Raw genomic sequence first — 14,400 nt, 5'->3', positions numbered from 1 at the left:
TTCTGCTGTGGGCTAACACAGTGTTCCATAAATAAAATCACTAAGCCAGAGTGCATCAGGCTCTTCCTCTTCTGCTGTGACCTACTCTGAATCTAGGGAGGAAAAGAGGACTGCACAGTCCTCTGCCGCACAGGAGGGCACATCATCAGGCAGAAAGTCTCTTTCTTACACTGTTCATGGAGGAGCAGTCCTTGCCAAAGATGTTTTGAAATAAATGGAACAATAATATAGCAATAATGGTTGCCCTAAGTGCAATGACTATAGCCTGGATAGATTTGTAATCTCTTTTAATAAATACATTAAATTATTTGAAATAATGTTCTATTTGCCAACAGCTTATTCCATAAATATATATGGAATATAAAATAGGAGAGATTCCCTGACATAATTAAAATTGTACAGCCAAGTAAGAGGCAGGGAATAGTGTTATCTTTACAGCTGCAAAATATTTTACAGAAATATTTCTCACAGACAAACCTTCTATTTACCCTTAGGGATGGTATAATTGCATATTGAAGAGTGCAGCTCTGAGGCAGCAATGTCTGGTGCCTCCATCTCCTACCCCCTGCTATAAGGGGAGCTCAGTGAAATAAACCACACCTCCCTTGTTACCAGTGCCAAGCCTACTCCCTCCTCCAGCCACCTGCACAGAGTGTTATGCTGAGATCTCATTCACCTCGCAACAAACAGACACCTTTGCCACCCAAAGGTGTAGCCTGGATGTTCATCCTTCTCTGTGGCAAGGGGTAAAATGCCACAAAAAATGTGATATTCGGTGGGGCTCAAGGAGATCAGCAGGGGTTCTGGGGGGGTTTTTGCTCACATTCATCATCTCCAGAAATTCCAAGGCTCTCTAAGCAGAGAGCATCTCGCACCTGAGCAAAGGACCTGAAGATTACAGCAGTGGCTTTTTATCCCCTGTGCAGACTGATTATTAGACAGGATTTTATATGTGCTGTTCAAATGGCTTAAATACATTACTTCAAAGGATTAAGTTTGCATTACAAAAACTATCAATAAAATGGTTAACTATTGATCAGAACTATTCTTAACTTCCAATGTGTTGTGTTTGGAGCATTGGTGATTCATGTACAAGATAACAAAACAAAGAATGCAATCAATGGTGTTTTCAGATTTCATACTGGATAGTACATCATCCCACCTAGAAAAACCTATTGATATCACTGACTTTTCACTATCCCAGAAAATTCATTTTGAGGAACTGTCTCTTTGTACCATAAGCCATTATGTCTGAGAGTAATTTAGCTCTCAAGTTAATGAACGTTACCAAAAAATTAAATAACTGAAAGCAACAGAAGTTTCCAGACTCAGGTGATTTAAGGAGTCCTTCTGACCCATTTACTCAGTTGCATTTTAAATATATTTATTGAAGCAGAGAGTAATAGGTGAGTTATGTGTGTCCAGCTCACAGGTAATTCCCAGGTATGCCATGGAACCAGGCAGGCAAAATTCATTTCAAGCAATGACACGCTGATGACAAAGAAACACTCCACTGATCTGTATCCCTGTTTCTGGGCTTTCTGCTTAAAAAACCCCAAGACCCAAGAAAGACAGGGTCAAAAATTCTGTATAACTAACGGAGGTGATGTTACTGAGAGCTTGTCTTCTGCCCAGGAAGGAGTGCTCAACAACATGCAAGGCATCATATTCAGCTTCACAACTGCTGCCTGCAGGACGTCCTTTAACATGCACAAAAAGTGTCCACGTGGGGAATTATCACAAAGCAGCCAAGCTGCTGTAAGCTCCCACCATCTCTGTGTGCTGCCTTCCCCAGGAAAGCCTTTGCAGAGCCAAAGTTGGGAGGGGGGTACAATGACACAGGTGAGGGAACAACAGTATACACAGAGAGTAAGTGATATGGGGGAAAGGAGAAGGCAGTGCAAATCTTTTCTGAAGAGGTCACTTACTGGGCTTTTTGTAGTCTCCTCAGGGTGATGGAAAGACTGCAGTTTATTCCACAGCCAGGTGCTCTCGGAGGAGCCTGAGTTGTTTTCAGCTGCTTTTCATGACCGGGCAGTGGCTTCAAAGTGATGTGATTCCTTCAGACCTGCTGACTTCTAAAAGAAGAAAACAAACAAGGCAGTGACTTCATGCCCTGTCCCCTTCCCTGGGGAACTTTCAGTGGTCCCACTTGGAATCACCTATCCCCTCTCCCCACCTGAGCACAAATCCCCTAACACCAAACCTGTAACTCCCACATTACCTTCTCTGCACCAGGCATCATGGAAAACAGGTTCTAAATGCATCAGGCAGCAGGTTAAATTCAAACAAAGATTAAATATCCTGCAGTGACATCATGCCAGCCCTGTGTGCAAACCATGTGCATACAAAAATGTAAAATATGGTGTAGCTGTTTATGTGGGCACAGGCAGGACAGGTGCTCCCACAAACACTCCGCACCTGCACACCTGCACAGCACTTATTTACATTGCTGCCTGCATAAAATACAGTGTAGTGTATTCTCTCATTACCTTCAGTGGGTTTTGGATCTGATCCACCTCACAAATACATTGAGTTGTATTTCACATACACAAATTGTATTTATGTAGATACCTTGTAAGTGTATGTCCTATCTTTGGTGGAGGAGTGCCTGAGTAAATTTATCAAAGCTGTGCTTATTTTTGCTGATAGCAAAGAGTTTCTCAGCTTTACCCTGGATTCTTTTTGATTCTTTTTTTTCCTTATTTTTTCTCTTTTTTTTTTGTTTTTTTTTGTTTTGTTTTGTTTTGTTTTTGTTTGTTTGTTTTTGTTTGTTTGTTTTTGTTTTTGTTTTTGTTTTTGTGAAGCACACAGTGCATATTTTGGGGAACTGCAAATACGTATTTCCAATCCCATGATTTTTCAGACCAAACACCATACCATAATTTGCTAGGAGATGCTGCAAGAAGCTAAACCATACATAACTACAAAATACAGGACAACTATGCTAATAGGAGAACTGCACAAATTAAAATGATCCAAATGTCTGCTGAAAATAATTATTACATTTGCATGTATTAGAGTTTAAAAAAAATTGCCTGAAATTGTGCTGGATGGAAAAAGAAATGAAACCACATTTAAACACTCAATTTAAAGAAACTGTTAAATAACCATAACAATAGCTAACAATAGCCATGATAATAGCCATCCATTAGTCAATCCAAATTCTTGAACATCAATTCTGACTATCACTTGCTATGACAAATCTTTAGGATGCAGTAATCTCTTGCCCTTTCCTGAATCTAAACTTAATGGGGGTGAAACTCCTCCTAAACAGTTCTCACTCAGGCATCACTTGCATCACTTTGTGTTTATTATTTGGATTTACTTCCATTGTGAGTATGTGAGTGATGCTCTTGACCTCTGTCAGCTCCTGTATTCTGCCTTGATGATCAGAGATAGTCCTGTTAGATCATGGAGCTGATCTGAAAAACAGGCAAAGCCAATGGAAAGGCTCCCAGTGGCTTCAGTGGACTTTGGAGCCCTCCCATCCCACAGGCAGGCTGGGTTGCACTCTGCACACCCTGCACTGCGAGGCTGTGAGCTGCAGGATCAGATGTGCTCTCTGTGCAGCACCAGATGCACGGCCCTCCACTGCTGTGCATGCAGCAGATTAAAGATCCAACTGTGAAGAACTGCTTTGTTCACTCAGATTCAAACCTGAACTTTATCAAACACAGCATTGCAGTGCAAGGGTCGGGCTGGAGATCAGTGCACATATAGGAAGCAGATGGGACACTTGAGTTTGTGTCTCAGATGCAGCAGAGCACAATGGGGTCGGGCAAGGAAGACAAACAAAATTCTTCCAAGCAGGGTAATTTGTAGGTGCTCTGCTAGTCTTGCACCTATTATGTTCATAATTAATATAAGAAGTGGAGAATTTCACTGAAGATCTCATAGTGGCTTCACAGAAAAATCAAAGTTTCATGGTTTATTCATAGTTCAGCCTTTGTCATTTGGAGCAAAATATGAGCAAAAGCAATGCAACCCACAACAGGCAGCGTGTCACTAGGCCTGGCCTTTGTTTTCAGACAAGACAGTCATTTGTATTGCTATTTTTAGGAAGGTGCTTTAACATCCTCTGCCCCTGTCCCTCTCTGAGCACTTGGGAGCAGGATCTTCCTCAGCACACTCTGCCCAGCATGAAGCTGTAGAGAACAGGGAAGATCAGGTCTGCAGATTCTAATGATTGTGGTCCAGAATCTCTGCACCAAAGCTAAAAAGTAAAGAAAATCAAGGACAGAAAGAATCATGCTCACAAAATACAGAATACGTGGGTAGGGGCTGAAGGAAGTATTGCTGCAGTTCCTCAACAAATTAGGCTATTCTGGCACAGAAATAGGCTCCAAAACGAAGCAGAGGTGCCAAATATTAGAGAAACTGTGGTCAGTCTTTGAACTCTTACAGATAACAGACACTGGAGTATTAAAACAACAGAGGCACTCATATCAGCTGGGGAACTCCAGTATAATTTAGTCTGAAGTTATTCACAAACATTATCAATATTTCTGAGTTTACACTCGCACCTTTGACTGTTGACTTAAAGCATCCAGTCTGGTTCATACTACTGGAAATGTTTACACTTTGGAATCTATTATGCATAGAAAAATTAGGGATTATCTTTGACCTGGGTCCCACATATTTTTATGCAAAACTAAATAATAGGGTTATTTATTCATTTAATCAATTCCATATATTTGCCATAAGCAGGCTTGATTTCTTCTGAGGTCACAATCAACATCACGCTTTTAGGACATATGGTTTGACTGCTAACACAGATATCCTAGTCAGCATTCAAACAATCCTGAGCTTTCCTATCTTTCATCAGGTTAGGAGCACTACATTTTAATATGGGCTAATCTTTATGTGGAAACATCAAAAGGAAAGCCACTATTGGGGCAGTACAGGCTTGTTTAACTCTTAAATGTGGAGGGATGTTTGTATTTGCTAGGAAGGAAAAAGGAAAACCACCAAATGTTCTACACTCAAATGCGGCAAAAAATGTTCCAGGCAGGACCCCTTGCAGACAGATTGAGGCTCTCTCTGACCATGATGTGACTGGGCAAAAGCTGAGTAAAAAGTACCAATCCCTTTGTGGCTGCTTGGCTGCAGAAGCAGAAGGATGCAGAAGAGCACATTGTGTGCCTTCAGAGCTGCAGAGGTGCCTCTCACACCCTGTGCTCTGCCATGCAGCAAGGCAGCTGCCTGAAGGGAAGCACTGACTCTCTCTGTGCCAGAGATCCCTGCACAGCTAAAATTCTGCTCTACCATACACTTATCTCTGCCCAAACTTCATCCCAGTACCACAGGAATAGATCTGTTTATTTCCTGTGATCTCTGCTTCGGAGGACATCATCCATAGCTTTAAAAATTAATGATTGCTAATGACCTGCGGTCCAAGAATCAGAAGCTTAGAAAACTTCATTAATATCTTGGGATAATGAATTAATTCTCTTTTTCATAGTCTGTTTGGCATTGCTGGCAAGAGGGAAATGGAAAGGCAAATAATGTAAAATATATTTATCCACTTAAATCTACAAGTAAATGGCTCTAAGGGAAATGAAAGCATATTCCTTCCTTTTAGAAGAAGAAGAATAGATTTGGTCTGAAAACAAGAGATATTCCTTCTAACGGGGGATAGTTGATCAATAAATCCTAGAAGCTAATTCATTTAGAGATTTGGATGTCATACTAGGAAAGAAATTATTTATTCCATTAAGACTAACCAACATATTTCACAGAACTTGCAAGTCATGCTGGTGTCAACATCTTCATAAAGAGCTGCAATTTTATTATTATTGGCAAATGCCTGGATGCTAGTGAGGGAAAAGGCATTATTTCCAAGTGTGAGGAGGAAAAGTAACAGTTAATGTAACGGATACCTACCACAAACAACAGAGATCATCAACATTTAATGACTGGAGTAACCATATCCTGGAGGTTGTATAGAGGCAGATGGAGTAAAATGCTAACAAACACTATGTACCAAATGTAATAGCAGATGTGAAATCTCATCAGGATTATGCCTTTGTGACACTAATTGCCAGGGTGCCTGGAAGTTTTAGCAAGCATCTTTCCTTCCTCCACCCCTTCTCCCTTTCAGCCAGTGCTTATATTTTATTCATTTATTTAGGTTTTAACACCTCCTCTTGTGATTTGCAGGCAAGAGGAATCAGTTTCAGTATCAGTACAATGCTTCATACAACACTCCTACAGCTGAACATCTGCTTGACAGAAGGCTGCTGGGAGCTACATGCCAGTTTTGGGACTCTTTCTTGTAGTTTATGTGGCAGAAGTAAAATATTTCAAGTATTTAAGGGCTCATGGGACACACCAGAGAACAGGGATCTGTGAAGATTCATAAGCTGTGCAGAATCCACCAAAACTGATGCAGCCTGGTGAGAGCAGCTGAAGGTTTGTACCAAGCAGGGAGGTTGGCCTGGCCTCAGGAGGGTTCAGATGGTGCTGCTGACTGTGCCTCCTGCCCAACATGAGGAAAAGAACCAGACAAGTGTCTTTTAAAATGTAAGACAGGCCTTTGAATTTTGTGTCTGGCAATTAAAACTTCAGTATAGAGGCAATGAGGGTATTAAAACACTGACACAGTTTGTCTTGAGAGGTGGTGGATGCCCCATCCCTGGAAGTGTTAAAGGTCAGGTTGGATGGAGCTCTCAGTAACATGGTGTAGTGGAAGATCTCCCTGCCCACAGTGGTTGGACTAGATGGCTTTTAAGGACCCTTCTAACCTTAACAATTCCATGATTATATGATTGTCCGAAAAAAATGAAACATGTGAAGGAGGAAAAGGTTCCTCTAGAAAGAGAGGCTGTAGCTCGTGGTGTTTTGTGGAAGATCAGTGCATAAGAAAAAAGGAGATGCTAGGGAAAAAAAAGGCTCGGGAAGACAAAATCTTCAAGATCCACAAGAACAGTGTTGTTGCAGGAGTCTCTCAAGAGCTGGGCAGGTGGTGGATTACAGTGTGGTGAGAGATTGCCCTGTGAACCAGCTTTAAAGTCAAAGTCCCTACAGGAACTGTACCTTGCAGGTATGGTATCCTCAGCAGGTCAGGCAGAGGCTGCATCTCCTCCACGCCTTACTGGTTGGCAGTGGAGGTTTTATAGTGAAGCACAGGCTGGTGGCACATTATCTGCAGGGGTCCTGGTACTTAAACTTCATCTGAAACAGGGAAAAAAAAAATAAAGCTGATCTATATTTTCGAACAATAAATTGCAGGTGGATAATCCTTCCCAGGTGCAGGAGAAACTCCTCTGAGGTCTGCAGGAGAGTCACAGGCTATTGAGTAGCAAAATACTGGCACAAAATTACAGGAGCTGACAGAATAGCACAGAGAGGAAAGGAAGGCTGAACTCTGCTCCTTGTCACAGGCTCCTCTGCGGTTACTCCAAAAACAAATCTAAGAGCAGGTACAAGAATATCCACCAGTCAGAAGGTGCTATCTGTAATAATGAGCCTTTCAACCAGCTTCAGAAAAGGAATGTGCAAAGCAGAAATGGACTCAAGGGGAAAATAGAACAGAAATATTTGAGGAAAAGGCTCCTAAGATGGAAACTGATGCAGATCACAGCATCACAGAATGGTTTGGGTTAGAAGGGACCCTAAAGATCATCTAGTCAAAATCCTCCAGTCATGGGCAGGGACATCTTCCACTAGACCAGGTTTCTCAAAGCCCAACCTTGCCTTGAACTCTTCCAGGGATGGGGCACCCACAACTTCTTTGAGGGTCTTTCCACCCTCACAGCAAAGAATTTCTTCCTAATATCTAATCTGACCCTGGCCTCAGTCACTTTGAAGCCGTTCCCCCTTGTCCTATCACTCCATGGCCTTGACAAAAGTCCCTCTCCACCTCTCTTGGAGCCCCTTTAGGTATTGGAAGGTCCCTGGAACTTTATCTTCTCCAGGCTGAACGACTCCAACTCTCTCAGCCTGTCTCCATAGCAGAGGTATTCCAACCCTCTGATCAGCTGTGTGATCTCTGGACTGGCTCCAACAGATCCACATCCTTCAGATGCTGCAGCCCCCGAGCAGGACAGGAGGGGCCTCACACGAGTGGAGTAGATGGGTCATTACAAATAAAACCCATCACTATATAATAGGGATATATCAATTTACAGCTTCCTAAACTTGAAGTTGCATTTCCTCTACTCCCTACCTCTGTTAGAAGATTCAGGTTCTCACCCTGGTGAGGCTGGATTGTGCTTATCAGCAGGTCAAGGCTTTATGTTGCAGGGTGAGTAGTGAAAGATCTAAATGTAACTTTGCATTTGACTAAGGGGAAAATAAACCAGGACTGGTATGTGTGAAAATAAAACCTCACCAGCTGAGAGGGACTGAGATCCTGTCACCAGCTGAGGAAGAGGTGCAGCCTCTGGAGGCAGACTGGGGGCCAGGGGCCAAGGCTGGGGGTCCAGAGGTGATGGGGTAACAGGCTCAGACCCTCCTGGTGTCTCCTGGTGAAGTACTGAGTTCCTGTGTTTGTTGCATCAGTGTTCAGTGGCTCCCAGCAGCTCTGAGTAATGCCAAGGAGCAGGTACAATTCCCAGAGAGTAGAGGGAGAATTCCCAATAATCAGAGCAGGGAACAGAGCCCTGTCCTGGTCCTGACTCAGCTCCAGCTGCAGATCTGCCTTCAGTCAAAAGGCCTTGATTTTCTAAGTCAGCTTTAATCTGTGTGATTGTGGCCTTACAGGTAACTCCAACGTAGGACTTCTTAGTTTACCTAATAACTGTATACTTTTTTTCATTTTTGGTGGATTTATCTCCTGTATGCTCCTGTCAGTGACGTAGAAACAGATAATGGCACTCGAAATATTAATTTTCTCTCAAGCAGGTTTCTCAACATTTAGTTCAGAGAGTTCATCGTGTTCAAAAGCAGGTAATTTTGTCAAGTTGAACCCTTGGAAGTTTATTCAAAATAATATCGTATCAATCCATTTTCCAAGGTTAGCAAACTTAGACTCTTTTCTTTCCCCCTGCAGCTGTTTGTGTAGCCCATGAAATGATTTGTGCATGTGTGTGTCACCAAACAAATGTTCTGGTGCCTTTTCAGTAACAAATAGTCTGCAATAAAGAAATCTACATCTACAGTCAGACAAGCAAGTGATGCTGATGCATGTTACACCATGCTCTGAGAGCCGAACTCTGTCCTCTGCAAACCCCAGTAAAAACAAACTGCATCTTTGGAGTTGCCTTTCCAAGCTAAACTAAAAAAAAAAAAAAAGAATGTCGTTCCATGACCAGGATTTAACACATAATAGATTTTTAAAAAAAATACCCAGGAGTCTTCAGGCTGATGTGATAGTATGCCTTCGCTGGTCCTAATATTATTGTTTCTGTCTCATTGTAGGTTATCCTCCAGTGTTTATTATTAATTCAAATTCTCACCATTAAAGGGGAGATATTATCCATATGGTTGACGTGCTGCTTAGTATGTTCATGAGTTCTCCAACGTCTTGATTAACACTGACAGAAAACCCTTTGAAAACATATGGCCCTATATACATCCTGTCATTTCTAATAATAGGATACATTCTTCAGCACACTTTCTTAAGAAGATGAATTCAGTCATATTTTAGAAACATGCTAATACTTGGTTAATTAGTCCTTTGAGGTCAGGGGGAAAGAAAAGACTGAATGAAAATAAACTTTTCCTTGAGCAGACACCATGAGCACTGAAGATAATTTGTGCGGCAGAAAAACGTGATATCTATGAGTAATGGTCTCTATATACAGCCAGATTTCTTAAATCAATTAGCTCCTGGCATATTTCTGAAGATATTCATGCTCTGTTTGATATGCCAGACTCTTCAAGCTTTAGCATGAAGACTGATTTTGATGCTCATTTCACTGATTAGGTCAGTATCTTATTTCTGGTGTTGAATTCCTGTATTTATACCAATTGTTTCCCTTTTCTAACACCTTTGGGATATCATAGGATCTCAGCACTCTTCTACCTTACACAGGCAGGTCTGATACCAAATCTAGCAGAGATATTGTTGACTAAAATTCACTTTGGCTTGTGCAGTAGCATGGCACATTTATATGGCAGAATTTACCCCAGAACGGTTTTCACCACACCTATTCTGCTGGGATTTTCATCCATTCCTCTCACCGTGATGATGAAAATTCTCATTTCCATGGTTTCTTTAAATCATATTTTTCCTCACAGAGATTACCTATCCTCAGACTTCAATAGTTTCAGATTTGTTCAGAGAGAAGCTCCTCAGACACATATTCTTGAAAATTATACTTTAGGATGTGACTACACAAGAATAAACTACTTGAAGATTTTGTAGCACAATAACACAAGTATGTTTTTAAAAGGTGATATATCAATTTTGTACTTTATAAAGATGAATATTTTCATAAGCTCACACATTTAAACTATATATTCAAGTTCTTTCCACGCAAAGATGTATCATTATTGTTAATGCAGACAATTAATGATGATAAAATTGAAAATCTTCTATTATAATGACTTCAGCCAGCATCTTACTTTCATTTCTTACTTTTCCCCTTTCCTCCTTGAGTAAAACCCAGGGAAAACCAATTTGATTCTCAAGAAAAAATTCAAAGAGGACTAGATTTTCACCCCCCTCCCTTTTCTTCTCTGTTTCTTCCCCCTCTGTTTGCTCCTGCTCTTTTTCCTTTGGGAAAAGTCCCAGTCTGGGCTGCATCAGTGAAGCATTTCTGGGCAAAAAGCCATCAGTCCTCATGAAACTCCATCTCTGACTGTTACTACAGATAGATTTCTCTGAACACATCAAATCCCTCCTTCTCTAAACTCCCCTCAAAGCAAATCTCTAGCAAAACTTGACGTCTTTGTTTGTAGGGATGGAGGTAGAAGAAACTTTGTGTGATTCAAAGAACTTTGGAAGCTGCAGGATGAGGTTAAAAACACTCCACTCTTTAAGGACAGGGAAGTTTTTCAACTCACAGCTAAATCTTACCCATTCCACAGAGAGCAGCTCTTCCACATATTTTCTCATGGAGTCAAGACAACAGAAATAAAAAACATACAAAGCTTCCCTACTCTTTGTCTACTCTTACATGCATGTGAACAGTGTTTGCATAAATACTGATACCAACCAAACACCTTCTAGAGAATGGAATAACCTCTTGCACAAGTAATATTCTTTTTAGGACCTAATGGGAGAAAGAATGAAATGCCTCTAATGGAGGTTAGCAGGGTATTCAAAGCCCATCTACAATAAAAAAAAGGTAAGATCATAAGAGAATAGTGCAAGAACTAGAATAGGTTGGAAACACCCAACATCAAAATAATTCAAAATCCCCAGCAGTCAAAAATCATATTTATGGTTTTGTTGCCAAAGTTCTGTACACTTTCTGTGAAGAATTTTTCCCTGTTGTGCTGAGCTTCAAGAGCAGTACAAGTTTAGTTCAAGCTCTGTTGTTCAGATAAAATATGCTCTTTTACGCTTCATTTTGCACTGATATTTTGTACCTGCCTTTTCAGAGCTGCCCCTCCTCCCAGCATGGCTTTTTCAGACCTTGAGAGACATGAATTGCCTTCAGATCAGGAACATACAGCTGCCTTGGAGATAACTGCTCACTCCTATTAAAGCTGTGCCTGTGTTAGGCTGTTTATCTCATGATACTCCTTAAGTTACAATACTGTTATTTCACTTTTTTCTTTGGTTCTACATTATTTAAACTGCTGCACATGATACTGAAAACTTGAAGACTGTTATCAGTTTAGGAAAAGGGTATTAAATGGAAAAGATTAAGATTTTGGCTGGAGTCCAGTAAGCACTTAAATGCATGAGTAACTTTACTCCCATGAGTAGTGTCTTTGACGCCAATGGGACCAGCCATGCATGGAGGAGCACATGTTTGTGTAGACTTTGGGGAGAACAGTTCTGCTGCAAGAGTTCAGGTTCAAAACTTGGGCCTGTTTAGAGCTACACATGTGCACATGTTCGTAAGACATTAATGTTCTATATGTGTTCACTATACTTTATCCAAGTGTTTGAGGTCTACTGATATGTTACCGTCTTTCCCCTCTAAAATACAGGTTCTTTTACCAGAAAGAGGAAGAGTCAGGTTTCAGTCTTCCCAAGAAAATAAAACAATTCATTGTTTCAAAAACCACAGCACACGTATTTTACTATGAGGCATTGTGCTTGGCAATGCCTAAACAGGTTCTCTCCAGACTGTCAGAAAATAAAAAGCCAGTGGTTTACCACAAAAGCTTTCATTCACCTCCAGAAAAGTCACTGGTGTTTTTTACCCTCTGCATCCTTCCTGTCCCAGTGTTAGTTACTGTTCTCCACCATTTCCATCTTAAGTAACAGACGTGCACAAGCTTAAACTATATTTAAACCATTTGCTTCAAGATTTATGCTGGTCACCAGTACCACCAAAATACAGACAGGTCCTATGAAAGACACCAAAGTTGACCATTATTTTTTCTCAAATAATGAATAACAACTTGTAAATTTTTTTTAATCATTTAATGAAAAGGTGTATAACCTCCTAATTAAGGAGCACAAAAAGTTAATTTTAGCAATTTTAACCAAGCAAATCATTGCAGTATTACATATTATAAATATTTAACTTCAGTTTGTTGCTAAAAAATTGCTGATAAAAGATGTGCCTTTATCCTCTATTAAAGTAGAGGTTTGGCAGCCCCTTATGTATCATTCTCAACTACCAAGAGGATGCTGCAGGGATAAAACCACACAGTAACATAAGAGATGTTGACATACCAAAGAAATTGCCTTCAAGAAAAATGGCATCATGAGAGACCTGAATTAAAATTTCTAGAACCTGGCCTAATTCAGTCCAACACACTGTAGGCACAGCATCTGTGTCTTCTGCAAATAAAGCAACATCCCCAGCCCATGTCATCATGGGCTATGCAAAATAAACAGAATTATGAATGGCTAAAGGCAGTAGATTGACCCTGTCTTACTGTGTCCCTCTCACAGTGCCGTTTTCGGTTTTTTAGGTTTTTTAATTAAGTGTTTAGTTTCTACATTGAAGCTCACTACTCATGCATAGACACTCAAGACAGCCCAGACCACTCAACAGATTCTCCTATGACAATATATGTTTCTGAAGTGAAGTAGTCTTACATCCAGCTGGCAAAATAAAATCAATGTGCCTGCAAAACTTATTTCTAAGGGTGATGAAGCTCCCTGCTAGGGACTGCAGTGCCTAATTTGCCAAATATTTTTTTCCTAGCTATTACTGCCTGCTGAATATTTTACATCCATTGTAATTCAATATTCAGGCCAAGTCTAAAATAAACTTTTTTTTCTTTTAATCATTTTCTTAAAAGATATTTTTGTCTTCAATCTTCCATTTCAATCTTGGCCTTTTAAAAGGCCATCTTAAACTTTAAAAGCAGCCTTAATTACTAGACATTTTGTCTCCTACTTGGCAACATAATACAAGATGAGGAAACTGGATGCAGAGTATAATAAATTCGTAGCACCATCCTGAAGAGCAAATAGGATGCTACAACCAGTTAAAATCAGGAAACAATTTATATGAAGGCCCAGTAGCACATTATTGTGCCTCCTTTTTCAAGTGTAAAAGCAGAAACTAAAATTTTCTGAAGTTGGCTAAAGGAAGAAACATTTAACATTTAAGGCAGAAACTTTAAACCATAGTCAAAAACTTAGTGCTTTATTTTGAAATCAGGATTTCGAAGGATTTAGATTTTTTTGGTAAACACTTGTGTGGTGAGAGCTGTACATTTCTATCTTCATCTTTAGAGCAACTAGATTTAGTTGGGAAAAAAGGTGATCTTTTCATTAGCTTATGTGATGAAAAGCTTGGAATTAAATACAACGTAAATCGCTAAAGAGAGAATACCACTAATTCTATTCCCACAATTCTAGTCCTATGCAAAGCTTTAAAAAGTGACACTGGAATTTCAGGAGTTAAGGCCCATGTCTTATTTACAGACAAATTACTTGCTCTCAAGAGCAAAGGGGGGAAAAAAAGTGAATCATTTCAAGAAAAAGATTTTTTTTTTAAACATCTGTAAAGAGTGACAAATGTAGAAAGAAATGTCAGCGAGAGAGGACTGATGGCAGCAAATATCCAAGCAGTCATATCTTGCTGTCCTCCTGAAGTGTGCTGACGCTCAAAAATGGGCTGGGGACTGAGATCTGCTGTGTCACATGTCCCTGTTCCCTGTTCCAGGAGGAAGGTACAGACAGGGAATGTACAACTGTAATAGGCTTCCCTCCTTGACAACACCTATTTAGCCACCAAATCTTCCCATTTCGTAAAGGAGTACCTGCCTTAAAAGAATTATTAACCTTTTTGCTCTTCTTCAGCAACTTAAAACTCTCTTTTTCTCAGCCCATGGGGTGGCAGAGAAGGACACACATTGTACAGTGAGGCCTGA

The sequence above is a fragment of the Corvus cornix genome, chromosome 6 (assembly GCF_000738735.6).
Source record: "Corvus cornix cornix isolate S_Up_H32 chromosome 6, ASM73873v5, whole genome shotgun sequence".
Taxonomy (NCBI): domain Eukaryota; kingdom Metazoa; phylum Chordata; class Aves; order Passeriformes; family Corvidae; genus Corvus; species Corvus cornix.
The sequence above is the reverse complement of the archived record's forward strand: the minus strand, read 5'-3'. Positions refer to the sequence as shown.